Below are 21421 nucleotides of genomic sequence, written 5' to 3'. Positions count from 1 at the left end.
TTTGGACAATTATGAAAAACCGAAAGCAGCTGACATTTCATCTAGATCATATAACAGAAGATGAGACTTCACTGGCCAAGAAATCATTTGAGCTTAAGTATGATTCTTAAATTGAGTGAATAATTGTCTTTCCTGAAGTCAGAATTTATAAACATGACATTTTTATGCATTTTTTAATGAAGACCAAGAACTTGAATTTTATCAACGGCTCTTGTAAATACAAATGTTGTATTTACTTAAAAGATGGAATATTTAAAACTGCTCTTGGTGACATATGTTACATTATAGTGACAACACTTAATAATTTGGTGTAATTTGTTTATTTTTAATGTGATTTTTAGCTCATCTATTTTTTTTTTTAAATTATGAGCTATTGTCATCACTTTGGCGTCGGCGTTGGCGTCGGCGTCCGGTTAAGTTTTGGGTTTAGGTCCACTTTTCTCAGAAAGTATAAATGCTATTGCATTCAAACTTGGTACACTTACTTACTATCATGAGGGGACTGGGCAGGCAAAGTTAGATAACTCTGGCTTGCATTTTGACAGAATTATGTGCCCTTTTTATACTTAGAAAATTGAAAATGTTGGTTAAGTTTTGCGTTTAGGTCCACTTTTCTCAAAAAGTATCAATGCTTTTGCATTCAAACTTGGTACACTTACTTACTATCATGAGGGGACTGGGCAAGCAAGATAACTCTGGCGTGCATTTTGACAGAATTATGTGCCCTTTTTATACTTAGAAAATTGAAAATTTTGGTTAAGTTTTGTGTTTAGGTCCATTTTATTATTTAAGTATCAAAGCTATTGCTTTCATACTTGCAACACTTACTAACTATCATAAGGGGACTGTGCAGGTAAAGTAATGTAACTCTGACTGGCATTTTGACACAATTATGTGCCCTTTGTATACTTAGAAAATTGAAAATTTGGTTAAGTTTTGTGTTTAGGTCCACTTTATTCCTACAGTATCAAAGCTATTGCTTTCATACTTGCAACACTAATTAACTATCATAAAGGGACTGTGTAGGAAAAGTTATGTAACTCTGACTGGCATTTGGACAGAATTATGGGCCCTTTATACTTAGAAAATTGATAATTTGGTTAAGTTTTGTGTTTTGGTCCACTTTACCCCTAAAGTATCATATATATTGCTTTCATACTTGAAACACTCGCAAACTATCATAAGGGTACAGTAAAAGGACAAGATGCATAACTTTGGGTGTCATATTACGGAATTATGGCCCTTTTTTGACTTAGTTACTTTGAATATATGGTTAAATTTTGTGTTTTGAACCACTTAACTTCTTAAGTATCAAGGCTATTGCTTTCAAACTTCAAATACTTTCATGATATTATGAGGTTACTGTACCTGGCAAGTTGAATTTTACCTTGACCTTTGAATGACCTTGACTCAAGGTCAAATTATTCAATTTTGCTAAAATTGCCATAACTTCTTTATTTATGATTAGATTTGATTGATACTTTGACAAAACTACTCTTACCTGACATACCACATTAGACTCCACCCAAACCATCCTGTGTGCCCTCCCCCCCCCCTCCCTCCCCCCCTATTTTTGTTTTAAGATCATCTCACAAATGACCACCACACCCTCACACTATACCCACCCCCACCCCACCCCAAATTTTTTTGAAACGGTTAAAAAACACAAATATTTATTTTTATTATTTTATGTTTGAAATACCGTCCAACCATCGCACCCAAGAATCCCCCCCCACCCCCCCCTCCCCGCACCCGAATCACCCCCCCCTATTTTTTTTTTTTAAGATCATCTCACAAATTACCACCACAGCCTCACACTATACCCCCCCCCGCCCCACCCCACCCCCCCCCAATTTTTTATTTTTTTTGAAACGGTTAAAAAACAAAAATATTTATTTTTATTATTTTATGTTTGAAATAACGTCCAATCATCGCACCCAAGAATCTCCCCCCCACTCCCCCCCCCAATTTTTTTTTCGCATTTTTGGAAGATAATGTAATAAATTCCACACTCCCACACTATACACCCCTCTTCACTCCACCCCTCCCTCCTTTGTGATTGAAAATGAGAGTCCCTTCACCTTTAAAAAGAAAATAGATGAGCGGTCTGCACCCGCAAGACGGTGCTCTTGTTTGCCTTTGTTGCAATTGCAGTTTGAGTGAGGAATTTTGCAAAAGTACACAAACCATATTTGATATAAAACATAAAGAACTTATCACTTTCCAGAATGGTTCAATTGCAACATATCAATTCACATTTTAGAGTTTATATTTTAGGACTATCAAACAACTGAAATATACATAAAACTGAAAGATAGATGTGTATGTTGGCTACACACTATTTACTTTAAGATAATTATCAAATCAAATCATTTTAGATCATATTGTTCCAAAACATTGTGTGACAAGTCGTATCTAATTCTACTTATACATCATTGTGAGCGTTATCAATGTGATGGCAGAAAAATCTTAAGAATAAATATCAGTAGACAATGGCACTATATTGATATAATAAAGGTCCTGTCAGGATCTAGTATTTTTAGGATTAAATACGATTGATCGAAAAAATAATAAAAAATATCGCAACCAAAAAAGTATTGAATTGTTACCTAGCACATGTATTCTTGATAAACATAGGGTCAGTCTTCACGCGTAATATTTTAGACCAATAGCCCTTCGGGCTAATCAGATAGAATTTTTAATAGCCCGAAGACAGTTTCAATAGCCCGAAAAGGTTAACAAACATTTTATGACTTTGGGCTCGGAGCAACAAAAATATTCATTTCCAATCAGAAATAACTTCTAATAAGTAAAAACATTTGCCTGTCCCATTTTCAACAGACTGTATTTATTTTTGATAACAACAGCAAAGGCATGCTCTCTGGACATCTCCATAAATTCTCAGTGTTTCAGATTGGCCCCAATTTCCTCAGGACAGGTTGTCTCAAATGGCTAAATGGTCAAATTTTTTTCAGGAAATTTGTCCTAAATCGTGAAACAATTTTCATTCAGTTTTGTTAGCGCCCTGAGCCCTAACTACTATTGTACTTTTTTAGTCTTTCTAGTTGCAATTTCTGGTGAAAACAATGCAAAATATTATAAATCATACCATCCACATCACCGCATGTGTATTCATCATTCTATAGACATTTTCATAAAGAATGTTGAAAATAAATTTAAATCGACAAAAACAAAACTGTATCCGAAAATAACAGTCCGAGAATATGAAAGTGTTTTGCACATGAAATCAAATGTGCATATGGTATGATTCAAGAAAAATGAAAACCAGTTACCTAGCAAATACGTAATAAATATATAATTTTGTTAACATATTGCTTAAATATATGCTATTGCAGTGCTTTATTTTGCTAATCGATCACTCAAACTTTTTTCATTTGCAACGTTTGCTGACTTGTACGATTTTCGGAAAGTAGCAAAGATTTTTCGTCAGTTGTTTTTCTATCCGCCAACCAATCAAAAATCAATAATAAAATAGTCCATCTCCGGAGTCTTGGTAAGAGTGGAACTCAGACGTGTTGATTGGCTAACGACTTGTACCGACTACTTCCATTGATTATGTCTTTAACCCAAAGTGGCTGACCGGTGTTCATGTATTTTTTTCACTTTGTTTATTATTTTACGCTAAAATATTCAATCGACCGGTCTGGCTATTTAATATGCATTAATGATCGACCGACCGTCCCAAGAATCGACTCGGGCTACGGGCTTATAGGCTAATTCGAAGACTGCATAGGGTAACATATAATCTCATAAAAGAACATACTGGACTCAATATAACACTCACAACTTCCTGGTTATTGTCCCCTACCGGTGAAACCGGAGGGGACTTATGGTTTGCACTCTGTGTGTCAGTCAGTCAGTCAGTCAGTCTGTCCTTCACACTTTTCTGGATCCTGCGATAACTTCAAAGTTCTTCATATTTCATGAAACTTGAAACCTGGATAGATGGCAATGGAGATTATGCACAACATTTCATTTTGTTCCTACGTCGAAAATCTGGTTGCTATGGCAACAACACACAACAAAAATCTGACAATGGTGGAGTTTCACCGGTAGGGGACCATATTGCTTGAAAATAGTCTTGGTGTATTTGAACTGAAAATCAGACCCTGTTAGATGGTGGGAACTGTTGCGGTCAAATCATAAACAAATCCCAATTGAGCACAAAGTAGCATGTCATAATGAACGGACATGTAGTACAATGTATTTGAGCCAAACAAATCCCAGAAAAAGTGCATTATCAGTTACAATTAGTTAAATTGTTGATTGTTGCATTGCAGTAGATTTCTGGACATTTGAAACCTAGCATGAAAATTCAATTTTCAACAGCCTTCAGTCTTAATAATTATTAACGATTTAAAGAAAGAGAAGAAAGCTGCATCATTTGATTTTGGAATGCAAAAAGAATCTGTTTATTTAAGCTTGAATAACCAATTTTTAAACTTGTGTAATTTACTTATAAGCTTCTCTTAGCTTATTTGTAAAATTGTTTACACGGAAAACAATTAACTCAAGTTAGATTTGATGTGATCGCAAATGTTTCATTAATTGAAAGGTCTTACGTACAGAGCAATAGTCTAAAAGAACTATACGTTAAACGTTTTTCCCAGTGATCTGTATAATAGTTCGAACAATGCTTAAGTCATTTAAAAGAGGGGAATAGCCTTTCAGATTGGCCATTCATCATTTCGTGTTATGGGCTTGCGTAAATAACTCAAGTGTGTGAAATAAGGTCACCTTTTGTAGTAGAAGCCTGATGTATTTATCAGTTTACATGTAAATTCCTCGCCCTTGGAAGGAGTGTTTAATATTTCAATACAATTGGTGGCTACAGTTTTATCATATTTCTTTTTTAACATTCAGGTTAAAAAATTTGGTCTGAAGAATTAATCATTCTGCAAGGTAAAGTTGATACAACAAGTTTTAAAATGTGATATTGTTGCATTAAGTTACATGTGTGGCTGAATGCAAGAATGATTATGATACAAAGACAGGTTTAGGATAAGTGTAAACGTTCAGATTTCTTATTGTTGGAGCTGTAAGCTGTAAACATTTGCTGGGCATAAGTGAGTGAATTAAACCTTTAAATAGGTTAGTGTACATGTATAGGGATTAACTCTTAGGGAGCTGCTTGAGTTCTGTAAGACAATAATTTTATTTGTTTGGATGTATTTTATGTTAATTTATGTATACTAATCCATTTATGCCTAGAGTCTAGAAAAAAGGCCTTGGCAAACAGCGAAGACCCAGATGAGACGCCGCATAATGCGGCGTCTCATCAGGGTCTGCACTGTTTGCTTAAAGGAATTTCTGTAAGAAATATTCTAAATATAGAAATAGATATTTTAGACATCCCTAATTTTGGAAATAAAGTGATCCAATTTAGAAGGATGGGAGAGTCCACTAGGCATAAATGGGTAAATATTATGATTTTTAGCTCATCTATTTTTTGAAAAAAAAAATATGAGCTATTGTCATCACCTTGGCGTTGGCGTCGGCGTTGCCGTCCGGTTAAGTGTTGCGTTTAGGTCCACTTTCCTCAGAAAGTATCAATGCTATTGCATTCAAACTTGGTACACTTACTTACTATTATGAGGGGACTGGGCAGGCAAAGTTAGATAACTCTGGCATGCATTTTGACGGAATTATGTGCCCTTTTTATACTTAGAAAATTGAAAATTTTGGTTAAGTTTTGCGTTTAGGTCCACTTTTCTCCGTGAGTATCAATGCTATTGCATTCAAACTTGTTACACTTACTTACTATCATAAGGGGACTGGGCAGGCAAAGTTAGATAACTCTGGCGTGCATTTTGACAGAATTATGTGCCCTTTTTATACTTAGAAAATTGAAAATTTTGGTTAAGTTTTGTGTTTAGGTCCATTTTATTCCTTAAGCATCAAAGCTATTGCTTTCATACTTGCAACACTTACTAACTTTCATAAGGGGACTGTGCAGGCAAAGTAATGTAACTCTGACTGGCATTTTGACAGAATTATGTGCCCTTTTTATACTTAGAAAATTGAAAATTTGATTAAGTTTTGTGTTTAGGTCCACTTTATTCCTACAGTATCAAAGCTATTGCTTTCATACTTGCAACACCTATTAACTATCATAAGGGGACCGTGCAGGCAAAGTTATGTAACTCTGACTGGCATTTGGACGGAATTATGGGCCCTTTATACTTAGAAAATTGAAAATTTGGTTAAGATTTATGTTTTGGTCCACTTTACCCCTAAAGTATCATAGATATTGCTTTCATACTTGGAACACTCAAAAACTATCATAAGGGTACAGTAAAAGGACAAGTTGCATAACTCTGGTTGTCATTGTTACGGAATTATGGCCCTTTTTTGACTTAGTAATTTTTAATATCCACTTATATATCCACTTTACTTCTTAAGTATCAAGGCTATTGCTTTCAAACTTCAAATACTTTCATGCTATCATGAGGTTACTGTACCTGGCAAGTTGAATTTTACCTTGACCTTTGAATGACCTTGACTCTCAAGGTAAAATTATTAAATTTGGCTAAAATTGCCATAACTTCTTTATTTATAATTAGATTTGATTGATACTTTGACGAAACTACTCTTACCTGACATACCACAATAGACTCCACCCAAACCGTCCCCCGTGCCCTCCCCCCCCTCCCCCCCCCCCTCCCCCCTCCCCCCCCTATTTTTTTTTTAAGATCATCTCATAAATGACCACCACACCCTCACACTATACCCCCACCCCACCCCCCCCACCCCACCCCCCCCCCCAATTTTTTTTTTTTTTATTTTTTTTTTTTTTAAGATCATCTCACAAATTACCACCACACCCTCACACTATACCCCGACCCCCCCCCCCCAATTTTTTTTTAAACGGTTATGTTTGAAATACCGTCCAACCATCGCACCCAAAAAATCCCCCCCCATCGCCCTTCCCCCCCCCACCCCCACCCCCCCCCGCCCCCGATTTAATTTTTTTATTTATTTTTTCGCTTTTTTGGAAGATAATGTAATAAATGTCCACAACCCCACACTATACACCCCTCTTCACTCCACCCCTCCCTCCTTTGTGATTGAAAATGAGAGTCCCTTCACCTTTAAAAGAAAATAGATGAGCGGTCTGCACCCGCAAGGCGGTGCTCTTGTTTAATTGGTTGTACCTGAACAGCTGTAAGAAATATGTTTGAATTGTGGTCGAAAGTTCGAGAAAAAATTGGAAGTGAAATGGTGTCTTTCATTGTATATATCATCCTACATTAAAAGAGTCTTGTAAGCATAGACTTAAGGGATTGCAGTTGTTCGCTATTGCGTAACATTGGGCGCTGAACTAGCAATCAGGCATATTGCACATGATTCAGTAGAGATTTATTCGCAAAATGTTTAAAAACTGTCTCGTTGTTAGAACCGATAACAATATTTGTTGCTGGAGGAAAAGATTCCTCAAATGCTTCCTTGTTAACGTTCCAACATAATTCTTCCACAAGGCACAGTTTCTTTACTCTTAGCCATTTGAAAAAATCCTTTTCTTTGGTGGTTCTAGTCATGATAGAACATTTTTTGAACAGCAAAATATAAGTTAACATTAAATAAGGAGTTTTTAACAATCTTTTATTGAATAATTACATCAGCAGCTGTGTACCTTGTACATATAGCTTGTAAAATTATAAATTAAGTTTTCATGGAAGGATTTGTATTGACTTACGTCAATTAATAACTTCATTGTATCACTAACTACATGTACACTTTGTTTTATCTGTAATATAATAATTACAAATATTAAATTTTAGTATAATTTTTTAAGCTTTTTTATTGGCTTTTTTTCGGCTGCCCAATGCTGTTTTTACACTACGCGACCCGTGATTTTTGCCTAATTAGCAGAGTCAAGGCGGGAATTTTGCTTTTTGGGTGTAAAATCACCGCGAGTTCACGTGACTGGTCACACCGACGTCGCGCGAGAGCAAGATAATCTTCGCGCTAAATCCCCTCAATGTTGTGGTGATTCGCTGCGATTCGCCGCAATTCGCCGTGATCGCAGTGGATATCGGTGACAACGATGACTTGCCAATTCATGCATAGAAACCGAATCGTATCGATAACTGTATACATGTACATAACGCTTCTTATGTTCACAATTATCCGATAATCCAACATCAAAAAAATAATCTTAAACATTTATGTCGGTAAATATGCTTGAGAATTTCATTAAAACAAAATTGAACATAATGCTTATATAAGGCCTATTTTGTGAAAACTTTCAAAACTTCTTGTCCATAACCATTAGGTTAGGGCTATCAAATTTGGTATGCAATAACATCTTATAGTCCTCTACCAAGTTTGTTCAAATTATGCCCTTTGGGTCAAATTTGACCCTGACCCGCGGGTCACAAAGTTGAACATTATATACGCTTATATCTTGCTTATTTTGTGAATACTTTTAAAATATTCTTGTCCATAACTCTAGGACCTAGGGCTACCATATTTTGTATGTAAATGAAGTGAGATATAGTAGTTCCCCACAAAGTTTGCTCAAATTATGCCCCTGGGGTTAAATTTGACCAAGCCCAGGGGGTCACAAAAGTGTACATGTTCTTAAATAGGGCCTATATTTAAGTATTTGCACATGCAGAGAATATTTGTTTCAGCCTTTTTCAGCAGTGGAGCGATACAGGGCCATCATGTCCCTCTTGTTTGTCTAGATACACTGTATTTCTGAAGTATAATGGCTATTGCTTTAAACTTTAAATACTTTCTTAATGGCATAGGGTACTGTACCTGGCAAGTTAAATTTGACCTTCACCTTTGAACGACATTGACTCGTAAGATCAAATTAATAAATTTTGCTAAAATTGCAATTACTTGTTTATTTATTATCTGATTTGATTGATACTATGACAAACCAACACTTACCTGATATACTACAACGGACTCTACCCAAACAATCCCCCACGCCCCACCTTATAATCCCCCCTCGCAATTTTTCTTTTATTTTTCATTGTTATCTTACTTTGAAAATCGATTGGAATAGCAAGTCTATACTTAGGGCCTCGTCGCAGTAAATTTCTTAGGTTTTGCATTTTAACAAAATTAAGATCCTCAGTAATAACATGACAAACTCGACTATAATTATATTTTGAACTAGAACAATCACATGGTATAAGATGTGTTTTATCTGGCCATTTGGAGATATTTTAATTGCCTTAATTCAAAATGTATATCAACAATTATTGACACATTTAATTTAATTTTGTGTATGCATCCTTCAAGCAATTGTTTTATTATTCATTTAACAATGTATCGCTCAGGCAGTATGAAGTATGTCTTTTGCCAAAAGACCATTTTATGCATTAACAACGACATAAATACTAAATTTGTTTTTTTACCAACGATCATTTTACAACAGAAATGTCCACTGATTAATGTGATTGGACACATCCAGGAGCATGCCTACATTTGGTTTGACTGCACACACCATGGGAGCGAAGGGCACAGTTTTGAAAACATGCGAATACAATATGTTTAATTGGAAAGTAGTAGATGCATGTTTGAAAAAATTGATTTAATAATCTATCTAAAATTTATTGTTTAAGACGTACGGCAATACACATGTGTGAGTTTTATTACAATTTGTTTGGTTATTTAATGTGCTTTTTTATAAATCAACTGTATAAATGAGTTTGTTACTTTCAATATGAATTGTAATAGGGTATATATATACATATGAAACAAGACTATAAGAGTGAATGATTGTTTTCTTCATTCATGGAAAACAATGCTATTAATGAGATACGGGACAAGTCAATTACAGGTTTGAATCCATTTTCGTTGGGATCAGATCCATGCGACAGCTTAAAACTTAAAACTCTTAAATCAGCACTCATTCCTCTAAATCAGCTGTTAAGTACTGAATGATTCCATATTTATGAACTTTTTACGTGAGGGAACACGATTTTACATTTATGTTGACTATGAAAACAGCAAAACAGATCAACATTTATAATCATCTTCTTAAAAGAAGTTTATGTAAATATTGCCAAGTATATTTTGTTTATTTGTGCCGAGATTTATATGCTCTTGTACGTTTGTTTGGGCTCTGGAGGCCAGTTTATTGATGTTTCAAGTGTCTAAGGCAAACATTTTGGAGATTTTTTTAGTGTTTTCAGAATGCTTCAAAGACATTAATGTGTTCACTTATGGCATTGATTTATTGCGTTTGTGTGCTGTTATGTGAAACTCCCTTTTATCAGACATGTGGCAGGTTGTAAAAAAGTTTTATTTAAGTCACATGAAGTGCTTGCAATATATTATTAAATTCAAATGTTCAAGGTTATAATATTCGTGTTTGATAAACTGATGTCTCGTATGCCAATATAATTATCTCGGCTAGATAATTTAAATGTGCCCAACGATAAACGGATGTAGTAATTTAACGAAACAATCTCCTGCATGACTCTTCATTAAACGTGACTTATACTGTTACATGTTCTTGATTATATTTTGTGAAAATACACAATTAAGCAGACCAACGATTCACAACAAATCCCTATAGTGCATGATTTCTGTTGGAAGATTGCTTTTTTTAGAATTAGGAAAATATTAAAGTTTAAATTTGATGAAGAATTGTTGTAAAAGCAATTGTTAGGTAACTAAATATATGTTATTTTCTAACTTAAAATATATTAAACAAGTATATACCTCCCAAAAGTGAAGAACAAAGTCCTATATTAAGTTAAAGTCTGACGTGCCTAATCAAGTCCTACAGCAATACGTCGGACGTTCCCAATCTATGTTTTCCAAATGTGGCATAGCATTCAAATGAATAATATATGTCAGACTTCACCAAAGGAACTGTTTCCAGGCACAGCTTCACAACACCGCGAAAGGGGGTTCATGCTAAAAGTGATAACCCTTTTGTGAGTTAAACAAAACAACCGCCTGCATGTTCTTTATCAACGTCTACTTTACGTCACAGTATTAAACCACATTTATTTTTTGCTCCACTGGTCAAAGTATATAAGGCCTATTTTGTGCAAACTTTAAAAATCTTCCTGTCCATAACCATTGGGCCTAGGGCTACTTAATTTGCTATATAGTGACATCTTATAGTCGTCTACCAAGTTTGTTCAAATTATGCCCCTGGGGTCAAATTTGACACTGCCCCGGGGGGTTAAAACATTGAAAATATGCTTATATAAGGCCTATTTTGTGCAAACTTTACAAGTCTTCTTGACCATAATTATTGGGCTTAGGGCTACCAAATTTGCTATGTAGTGACGTCTTATAGTCCTTTACCAAGTTTGTTCAAATTATGCCCCTGGAGTCAAATTTGACCCTGCCCCGGGGGATTAAAAAATTGAAAATTTGCTTATATAAGGCCTATTTTGTGCAAACTTTAAAAATCTTCTTGTCCATAACCATTGGACTTAGGGCTACCAAATTTGCTATGTACTGACATCTTATAGTCCTCTACTAAGTTTGTTCAAATTATGCCCCTGGGGTTAAATTTGACCCTGCCCTGGTGGGTCAAAAATTGAACATTTGCTTATATAAGGTCTTTTTTGTGAAAACTTTAAAAATCTAACTGTCCATAACCATTGGGCAAAGGGCTACCAAATTTGGTATGTAGTGACATCTTATAGTCCTCTACCAAGTTTGTTCGGGGGGGTGAAAAAATTGAAAATTTGCTTATATAAGGCCTATTTTGTGAAAACTTTAAAAATGTTTACATCCATAACCATTGGGCCAAGGGCTACCAAATTTGGTATGTAGTGACATTTAATAGTCCTCTACCAAGTATGTTCAAATTATGTTCCTGGGGTATAATTTGACCCTGCCCTGGGGGGTCAAAAATCAACAATTTGCTTATGTAAGGCCTATTTTGTGCAAACTTTAAAAATCTTCTTGGCCATAACTGTATGGCATAGGGCTACCAAATTTTGTATGTAATGACATCTTATAGTCCTCTACTAAGATTATTCAAATTAAGCACCTGAGATCAAATTTGACCGTTCCCCAGGGGTAAAAAAATTGAACATATGCTTATATTGGGCCCATTTTGTGCAAACTATAAAAATCTTCTTGTCCATAGCCATTGGGCATATTTCTACCAAATTCGGTATGTAGTGACATCTAATAGTTTTCTACTTAGTTTGTTTAAATTATGCCCCTGGGAACAAATTTTACCTTGCCCCATGGGTCACAAAAATGAACATATGCTTAAATAAGGCCTATTGTGTGCAAACTTTAAAAATATTCTTGTTCTTAATTATAGAGCCTAGGGCTACTAAATTTGGTATGTAGTGATATCTAATAGTCCTCTACCAAATTTGTTCAAATTAATCCCCTGGGCTCAAATTTGACCCGACCCCGGGGGTCACAAAATGAACATATGACGTTTACCAGGGGAGATTACTGCGGCCGTTTGGCTGTGGCCAACAACAACATCAACATCTAGTAAAAATGAGATAATACCATGTCCTTTAGTGCCTTTTTAGGTCAGATAGTTACTGCTTACAAAGGCATTGAAGTAAGACCATGTGTTATGAATGTTTTTCTTACAAATTGAAAAAAGTTGGGTTTTATTTAAATATGTCGAAAGTGACCATATATCCGGATGAAAATATTTCGGATTACATGTTAATTTCATGTCTTTTTTGAAGTGTTGAAACCAGTTTAATAATATATTATTGATTTTAAAAACACAACTTCCATGAACATAATTATTTCAAGAAAAGTCAATATATGATACTGCATGGTAAACTCAAACTTTTTATGCAAGAGAAGGTGTTGAAATTAATGAAGTTTAATGTTCTTAACTATCGTATATGCTGCTTTTTAATAACTAATGATTCATTGTTCCATTTGTGAATCGTGACTCATGAATTGTGGATGTGATTGTCAATTGCTCAACAATCCATATATATTTCTGACCATTTTATAAATTTCTTAATGTAAGTTATGAATTGATCTTAGAAGTCAAATGTATTACTCAAATAAATAGATTTATAAATATAAAGAAAATAATCTTTAGATTATCATAATATTCTCAGGCCTGTTGGTCTTAGGGAATAGTGGGTTGATGAGCTATTTCTCCTTTTATCACAATTATTTCTACCCTACCTGATCATTTCCTTCATATTCCATTTTAATTTAATTGACGTCTGCAACCTCTTTCAAATTGGGAAAGTCCAAAATGTGTCGTTTGGTGAAGAGTTAAGGCATTTTGATTCCTTTGGGTATTGTGAATCTGTTTCAAATCAAATGCGTAGATTTGATCTTCAGCATCTAAAACTATGTGAAATAGAAAGTACGACAATATCTTTTGGATAGATAAATGTACCTATGTTATAAGCAAACGACCTGTGCAACAATTCCCGGGCTTTAAGTGTGTTTAGTTAACACGGTAGTAACTTTTTCCATATATAAAAATGCTCACCCTTCCAACTTGAAACCCCCAGTGAGACGAGGGAAAGAAAGAGAAAGTCACATGCTTGAGTACATTTCAACCCATGCGCATTGCACGTTTTTTTTTTCGCAAAAAAAGTGGAGCGATGCAGGGCCATCATGACCCTCTTGTTTATACAAACTGCGTAGCGCAGAGAACATTGAATTCTGTTGATTTCGGTTAAATGTTTCTTTGGTATTTTAAAAACAGTTATATCGCCAACAATTTGATATTTCTTTAAAGTCATTTCAAATCAAACACGCCGTATCGTTACTGATAGAAGTAAAACATAATACATTGACTTGTATAGTTTTTTTGTTGTGAGAGACCATCTGAGTAAACGCCGAAAAATATATACAAACTTTTTTTTTGTCAATGCCCTTTGATCCATTATCGCACTTAATTGGCAGCGCCATCCTGATGTTTCTGTGATTGTCACATCTTTTCACAATTTGAACACGTACAAAGAGTGCCAATTAGACACTAGAAAAAACACTATCACCCGCTGGACAGTACACAATAAATAATCATATGTTGAGGTTTTTAGCTCAACTGGCCAGAGGCCAGCGGGGCTTATGTCATGGTCCTGTGTCCGTCGTGCGTGCGTGCGTGCGTTAACTTTTCCTTAAAACATCTTCTCCTAAACTACTGGTCCAATTCTGATGAAATTTCTCAGTAATGTTCCTGGGGTGAACCTCTACCAAATTTCTTCAAATTATGCCCATGGGGTCAAATTTGACCCTGCCCCGGGGGTCACAAAAATGAAAATTTGCTAAAATAAGGCCTAGTTTGTGAAAATTTTAAAAATCTTCTCGTCCATAACCATTGGGCCTAGGGCTATCAAATTTGGTATGTAGATACAACTCATAGTCCTCTTCCACAATTCTTCAAATTATGCCCCTTGGGTCAAATTTGACCCTGCCCCGGGGTTAACAAAATTGAACATATGCTTATATATGGCCTATTTTGTGAAAACTTTCAAAATCTCCCGTCCATAACCATTGGGCCTAGGGCTATCAAATTTGGTATGTAGAGACATCTAATAGTCCGCTACCAATTTTTTCAATTTATGCCCCTGGGGTCAAATTTGACCCTGCCCCGGGGGTAAAAAAATTGAACATATGCTTATATAAGGCCTTTTCTGTGAAAACTTTCAAAACTTCTTGTCCATAACCATTAGTCCTAGGGCTATAAAATTTGGTATGTAGAGACATCTAATAGTCCTCTACCAAATTTCTTCAAATTATGCCCTTGGGGTCAAATTTGACCCTGCCCCGGGGGTCACAAAATTGAACATATGCTTATATAAGGCCTATTTTGTGAAAAATATTTTCTCGCCCATAACCATTGGGCTTTGGTCTATCAAATTTGGTATGTAGAGATATCTAAAAGTCTTCTATCAAATTTCTTCAAATTATGTCCCTGGAGTCAAATTTGACCCTGCCCCGGGGTTCACAATATTGAACATATGCTTATATAAGGCCTATTTTGTGAAAACTTTCAAAATCATTCGTCCATAACCATTGGGCCTAGGGCTATCACATTTGGTATGTAGAAACATCTAATAGTCCTCTACCAAACTGCTTCAAATCATGCCCCTGGGGTCAAATTCGACCCTGTCCCGATGGTCACAATATTGAACATATGCTTTTATAAGGCCTATTTTGTGAAAACTTTCAAAATCTTTTCGTCCATAACCATTGGGCCTAGGGCTAATACATTTGGTAAGTAGACACATCTAATAGTCCTCTACCAATTTTTTTCAAATTATACCCCTGGGGTCAAATTTGACCCTACCCCGGGGGTCACAAAATTGAACATATTCTTATATAGGGTCTATTTTGTGAAAACTTTACAAATTCTTGTCCATAACCATTGGGCCTAGGGCTACCAAATTAAGTGTGTAGTGACATGTAATAGTTTTCTTCTTAGTTTGTTCAAATTATGCCCCTGGGTTCAAGTTTGACCCTGCCCTGGGGGTCACAAAATTAAACATACTCTTATATAAGGCCTATTTTGTGAAGCCTTTAAAATCTCTTGCCCATAAACATTGGGCCTAGGGCTATCAAATTTGGTATGTAGTTAAATCTTATAGTTCTCTACCAAGTTTGTTCAAATTATGCCCCTGGGGTTAAATTTGACCCTGCCCCGAGGATCACAAAATTGAACATATGATTATATAAGGCCTATTTTGTGAAAACTTCAAAAATCTCTTGTCCATAACCATCCAGCCTAGGGCAATCAAATTTGGTATGTAGTGACATCTTATAGCCCTCTACCAAATTTGTTCAAATTTTATCCCTGGGGTCAAATTTGAACCTGCCCCGGGGGTCACAAAATTGAACATATGCTTATATAATGCCTATTTTGTGCAAACTTTAAAGAATTTCTTGTCCATAACCATTGGGCCTAGGGCTACACAATTTGGTATGTAGTGACATTGTATAGTCCTCCACTTAGTTTGTTCAAATTATGCCCCAGGAGTCAAATTTGACCCTGCCCTGGGGGCCACAAAATCGATTATATGCTTATATAGTGCCTATTTTGTGAAAACTTAAAACATCTTTCTGTTCTGACCATGAGGCAAAGGGCTACCAAATTTGGTATGTAGTGACATCTTATAGTTCTCAACCAAGTTTGTTCAAATTATGCCCCTTGGGTCAAATTTGACCCTGCCCGAGGGTCACAAAACTGAACATACGCTTATATGGGGCCTATTTTGTGAAAACTTTAAAAAAAAAATCTTGTCCATAACCATTGGGTTAGGGCTACCAAATTTGGTGACATCTAAGAAACCTTTACTATATTTGTTGAAATAATGCCTCTTTGACCCGGCCCTGGGGGGTCACAAAATTGAATTAACGCTTATAAAGCGCCTTTTTTGTGAAATCTTTAAAAAATCTTCTTGTCGAAAACCATTTAGACAATGGCTACCAAAATTGGTATGCAGTAACATCTTATAGTCCTCTACCAAGTTTGTTCAGATTATGCCCTTTGGGTCAAATTTGACCCTGATCTGCGGGTCACAAAATTGAACATTATATACGCTTATATCTTGCTTATTTGGTGAAAAGTTTTAAAATATTCTTGTCCTTAACTATAGGACCTACTCAAATTTTGCCCCTGGGGTTAAATTTGAACAAGCCCAGGGGTCACAAAAGTGAACATGTGCTTAAATAGAGCACATGCAGAGAATATTTGTTTCAGCCTTTTTCCAGCAGTGGAGCGATACAGGGCCATCATGACCCTCTTGTTTTTGTTTTGGGCGTGAAAACCAAGAGAAATGCATGAAAATTATACATCATCATCAAATTTATTGAACTCTGCGAACGCTAAGTGCTACGTTGATATACTCGTATTTTTTTTAGCAAAACAAACACAATGTTTAATGGCTTTAATATATATCCAATGATGTAATAACAACATATTATATAACACAATGTCATAATAACATGTACTTAAAAATAGAACAGTAATGTATTTCCGATTTCCGGCTTATCAAGCATTGTGAATGTATGTACAACGCTCGGAAAGTAACGCGCGTAAAACGAGTTATCCGCATTGGAGCCTGAAATAGAAAATAAATAATAAAGCATAATTTATTCCAAATAATTAGACGTAATCTATCGATTACATTTAACTAGAGCTGCAACTATTCGATCCGATTCATCGAAAATCGATTCGAAATGCTTCGATTCGATAATGATACCAAACCTACCAAATTCGATTCGATTCTTTAACATATATACATTATATATACATAGATACGTAAAGCACGTTGTATTCCGACTATTGATAAGGGAAGGTGAAGGTTTTATCTTTACCTGTAATTACGACGCGCGTGATTGGTTGCTTATTACTTTAGTCATCCAATCAATAAGCGTGTTACGGTCTACTTTCGGAAAAAGCGTTAAAATGGCTGAAAAAGTTGTTGTCGACGAATTGAAATTATTAGATGCGCCTAAGAAGCTAAATTCAAAAGTGTGGCGGTATTTGGGTTTCGGAATGGTCGCCCTACAGATAAAGCAAAGTGCAAACTGTGCTTCACGGATGTGGCGTACGCTAAGTCCGGCTCAACCACTAATCTAATACAACATGTCTAACGCAAACATTAGTTCTTCTTGAATGCTCCGAGCTTTTATGAGTACATACGTACAGCTCCAGGACCCGGAGGGTCAATAGCTGGGAGTTGGATTATTGCAACTACCGTACACATTACGTTGATTTAGCAAGACTAAGAGGTCGCACAAGTGCAACTACTGAAGTCGCGAGCCAGAAAAGTAGTTCTAATTTCTGTTAGAATTTTGTTAAGATTATTAGAGAATGTGATTTGTCCTACAGGTAACGGGTGATGCTGTCATGGCACAATGGTAGACATGCTTATAGCGGTTTTGGGTAAAAGTATAATGGTGATAGTACTACCATTCCACTGATTCCAGATACGTTATTATTATTATTTATTTTTTTTCATTATTGTGTTTTCAACACAATCTTCTAGTGAGAAGTTTTTATATTAAAATTCCTAATTTGCTATTCTTTTTTAAGTGTTTTATTGAAATCACATTTGAACAGAAATGTTAATTTTGAGGCATAAGAGTGAATATATGATAAAACTAGGTTTGAAGATGAATCGAATCGAAAAAATCGGTATCGGAGTGTCTGAAATCGAAATCGAATCATGCTGTTGGTGAATCGTTGCAGCTCTACATTTAACCTTAAAATGAACGTGTTACTTAAACAATTTTCTGTGTCTTAAGGCGCGAATATTTTGCTTAACACTGTTAACAAAAGGGCTACATGTTATAATTCTTAATGAAATGCAAAAAAAGTATTAACATAATTAATAACGTCAATAAACACACACGGTAAGATCAAAGATTAAATGGAAAACTTATATTTCTCGTAAATTATCAAATTATTAGTTTTTTCTAAATCTAATACCATGAATAGAGAGACAATGTATTTATAACCGACCAATGACGAAACACTATGCAACTTTCAATTTACATAATGCTACGCTTCATGGATATGGCAACAATATGGAATTTAAACAGTGGTAGTGTATTCGGGCCTGGAATATAATTGATTGTAAGTTTTAATAAACATTCTGCTAATGCAATTAGCTAAATAATGTTTACATGTTATGTTCAATAATTATTGCATGATCATTCTGCGCTGTTATATTAATTTGGAGCCGTTAAAGCTTCCGACATTACTTCATCAAGTTCATGTCGGAACGGGAGTATTTTAGCTAATATGCCCATTGTATACAACAACAACAAAAGCTTTATTATTGCAATGTATAATGTAAGTGTATATATATATGTTTCATGTAATGTAGTGTAACCCTCAATGTAAATCGCTTAAACAGGTGAACCATGGCAGTTCACGGTGATTCGCGCTGATTGCGTAACAGCGAGATACATCGCGCGACGGTCACCATGGAGTCGCCGAGACATCACCCAAATTTTCTTGTCGCTCGGAATCACCGCGATTTGTCACGTTGCATCGATCGCGGTGATGCGAGAATCGCGGCAAAAATCACGGGTCGCGTAGAGTATGTTCAGTTTCCGACATAGTCGGAAAAGCTAAACAAAAACGCGACACGACGGGTCCAAACTTAAACACAAAAAAACATTCACCGAGTGGAAGGGACAAGTCCCGTGGCTAATCGTTTAAAATATTGAAGGGGAGACCCGTTTTAATTGTGAACTATGTAAAAAATCATCTAAGGCATGCAATCCAAGCACAGTTTGGGCATATGAAGGTATTTGAAAACTAAAATTGTATAATACTGAAAAGACACTGTTGAACTCGTATAAATAAAGTTGCTAGTATGTTTATTTTGATTTTTTTTTTGCATGAAAATAACCATTATTATTTATTTTTAGGTCATTTATAAAAAAATAAGAATTATTTTCCAAACCTTAGTTGTAACGTTAAGAATATAATTTCAGAGTTAAGAATTGTTTTTGAAAATCTGGTATAATTTAAGAATTTCACAAAACCTTATCTGGAGCTCTGCTGCTGTGCTCCCCATTACGCAGCACATTCACACAAAGCAAACTTACTCATCTGATGCTTACCTGCACCTGAATGACAAAACATTGGAGGAGCTGTGTGATGCTTTCAAAAACAGAAATCAGAGAAATCTAATGCTGTAACTTGTGTGACTAACCAATGTTTGTTTTGGTCAAAAATATCTCCTATAAGTTTTTGACTGTACAGTTCTTATCTCAGAGTGTAACTGTAACTGCAAATCAAAATTGCAGTACTTGAATAAACGTTGAACATGCCCAATATTGCATGTGTTTATATAAAGAAGACAAAATAACAAATGAAAACAAATTTATTTGTTAAACCACTGACTCATTTAAGCATGATAAATTCACAATGTTTTCCCAAAATGGGTTGTTTCATCGAAGCAAAAATTCCCAAAATGGAACATTTTGTCGATAAAAAATTCCCAATTTGGTCAGACTCCTTTTCCCAAAATAGGCAGAAAAACCCCTGAGTATCTTAGTGTTCTTATCTGAGACCTCCTAAATCCTCTGTAGTAACTCCTGCTCCCTCTGAAACCACTCATCCTGCTCCCTACAACACATTCAAGTTGAGAGACTAACCATTCGACAGTTTCAGACATGGTGTGTTTCCATATCTAGACCTTGTCACAACAGTGAACAGTTTCTTACTATGCCACATGTATTATAAAACGATTCATAATCATCAAGTTGTAAAAATTCTTAGTTTAAACAGGGGCATAACTTAAGCAAATGTTAAGGCAGGCTTAAATAAAAATTACACATCTATAACTTCAATTGCCTGCCAATTTGAATGCTTTACATGAAAAACTGCCCAGAACATTGTCTAACATGCTTGTGTGTCCATGATAATTCCTGTATACCCCATTCTACCTTGTAGTGAGTTCATAATTATACTTATACTATAATTCCAAAACAGGCCAGGTATTTTCATAATAACACAGTACTTCTTATTTAAGAGATAAGAGTGGTTTTCCTTATGTTCGCCTGATATTCTCCCCTTATGCTGCATATATGGAATTGGTTTTATAATTGTCTATCTTAAGAAGGCGAAAAGAAGGATGCTTTGAATGTTTTATGATTCTCTTTGTGATATAGACACTATGTTCTAATCTTAGATGGGTAGGGCTTGTGTGATACATATTTCTAAGAAAACACAAAGTATTAGTGCCATCCAAAGTAGAAATATGCTCACAACTTATATTTGTTATCGGCCTGGTTACTCAAAATCTCTCAGTTAGCTTCAGGTTTTAAACACTGCCTCAATTTAATAAACAGGCCACACATTTTATTACTTTAAGACTACTTTTAGACAATATTTGAGATTGCAACATGTAAGAATATTTTTGCACAAAGAATAGACAGCAAACATTAACCTAAATCTGGTCTTTATGCATGAATATATTAAGCGTTTTGCTATGATACATGTGTTTGTTTTTCCTACTGGAATCAAATTATAATGATCAAAGTACAATGCAAAAAAAAGGTATACATGTAGCTCTACTTTACCGAAGGCCTGAAGAGCTTATGTAATGGCGTGGTTTCCGTCGTCAGTCTGTGTGCGTGTGTGGGTTAGACTTTTTCTTGTTTACGCAATAAAGTCCACAGTTTTCATCTGATTCTTTTCAAACTTGTTCAGTGTCTTTATATTAATGATGACCCGAACCCTATTGAAATGGTTTACATCAGAGTAAAAAGTCCAGAATTATCTCCCCTTGAATTTGGGAAAATGTGAAATAAGGCTTGTTTACGCGATAAAGTCCACAGTTTTCATCTGATTCTTTTCAAACTTGTTCAGTGTCTTAATATAAATGAGGACTCGAACCCTATTGGAAATGGGTTACCTCAGAGTAAAAAGTCCAGAATTATCTCCCCTTGAATTTGAGAAAATTGTGAAATAAGGCTTGTTTACGCAATTAAGTCC

At 35.4% G+C, this 21421-nt stretch overlaps 2 protein-coding genes and 1 long non-coding RNA gene across 6 annotated transcripts in view; 2 read left to right on the top strand and 1 right to left on the bottom strand.

Moving 5' to 3' along the window:
- Positions 1-21421, top strand: part of LOC127833768 (uncharacterized) — a 232837-nt gene that overhangs the window by 75791 nt on the left and 135625 nt on the right. The window lies entirely within an intron of this gene.
- The window catches only part of LOC127833767 (uncharacterized), a 212382-nt gene that overhangs the window by 67322 nt on the left and 123639 nt on the right, over positions 1-21421 (bottom strand). The gene's annotated exons all lie outside the window — the stretch shown is intronic.
- Positions 4806-21421, top strand: part of LOC127833786 (uncharacterized) — a 38220-nt gene continuing 21604 nt past the window's right edge. Inside the window, exon 1 of the long non-coding RNA XR_008027599.1 lies at positions 4806-4923. This is a non-coding gene — a long non-coding RNA (uncharacterized LOC127833786). The remainder of the gene's footprint in view (positions 4924-21421) is intronic.

Source organism: Dreissena polymorpha, chromosome 6 (genome assembly GCF_020536995.1).
Source record: "Dreissena polymorpha isolate Duluth1 chromosome 6, UMN_Dpol_1.0, whole genome shotgun sequence".
Taxonomy (NCBI): Eukaryota; Metazoa; Mollusca; class Bivalvia; order Myida; family Dreissenidae; genus Dreissena; species Dreissena polymorpha.
The sequence above is the reverse complement of the archived record's forward strand: the minus strand, read 5'-3'. Positions and strand labels throughout refer to the sequence as shown.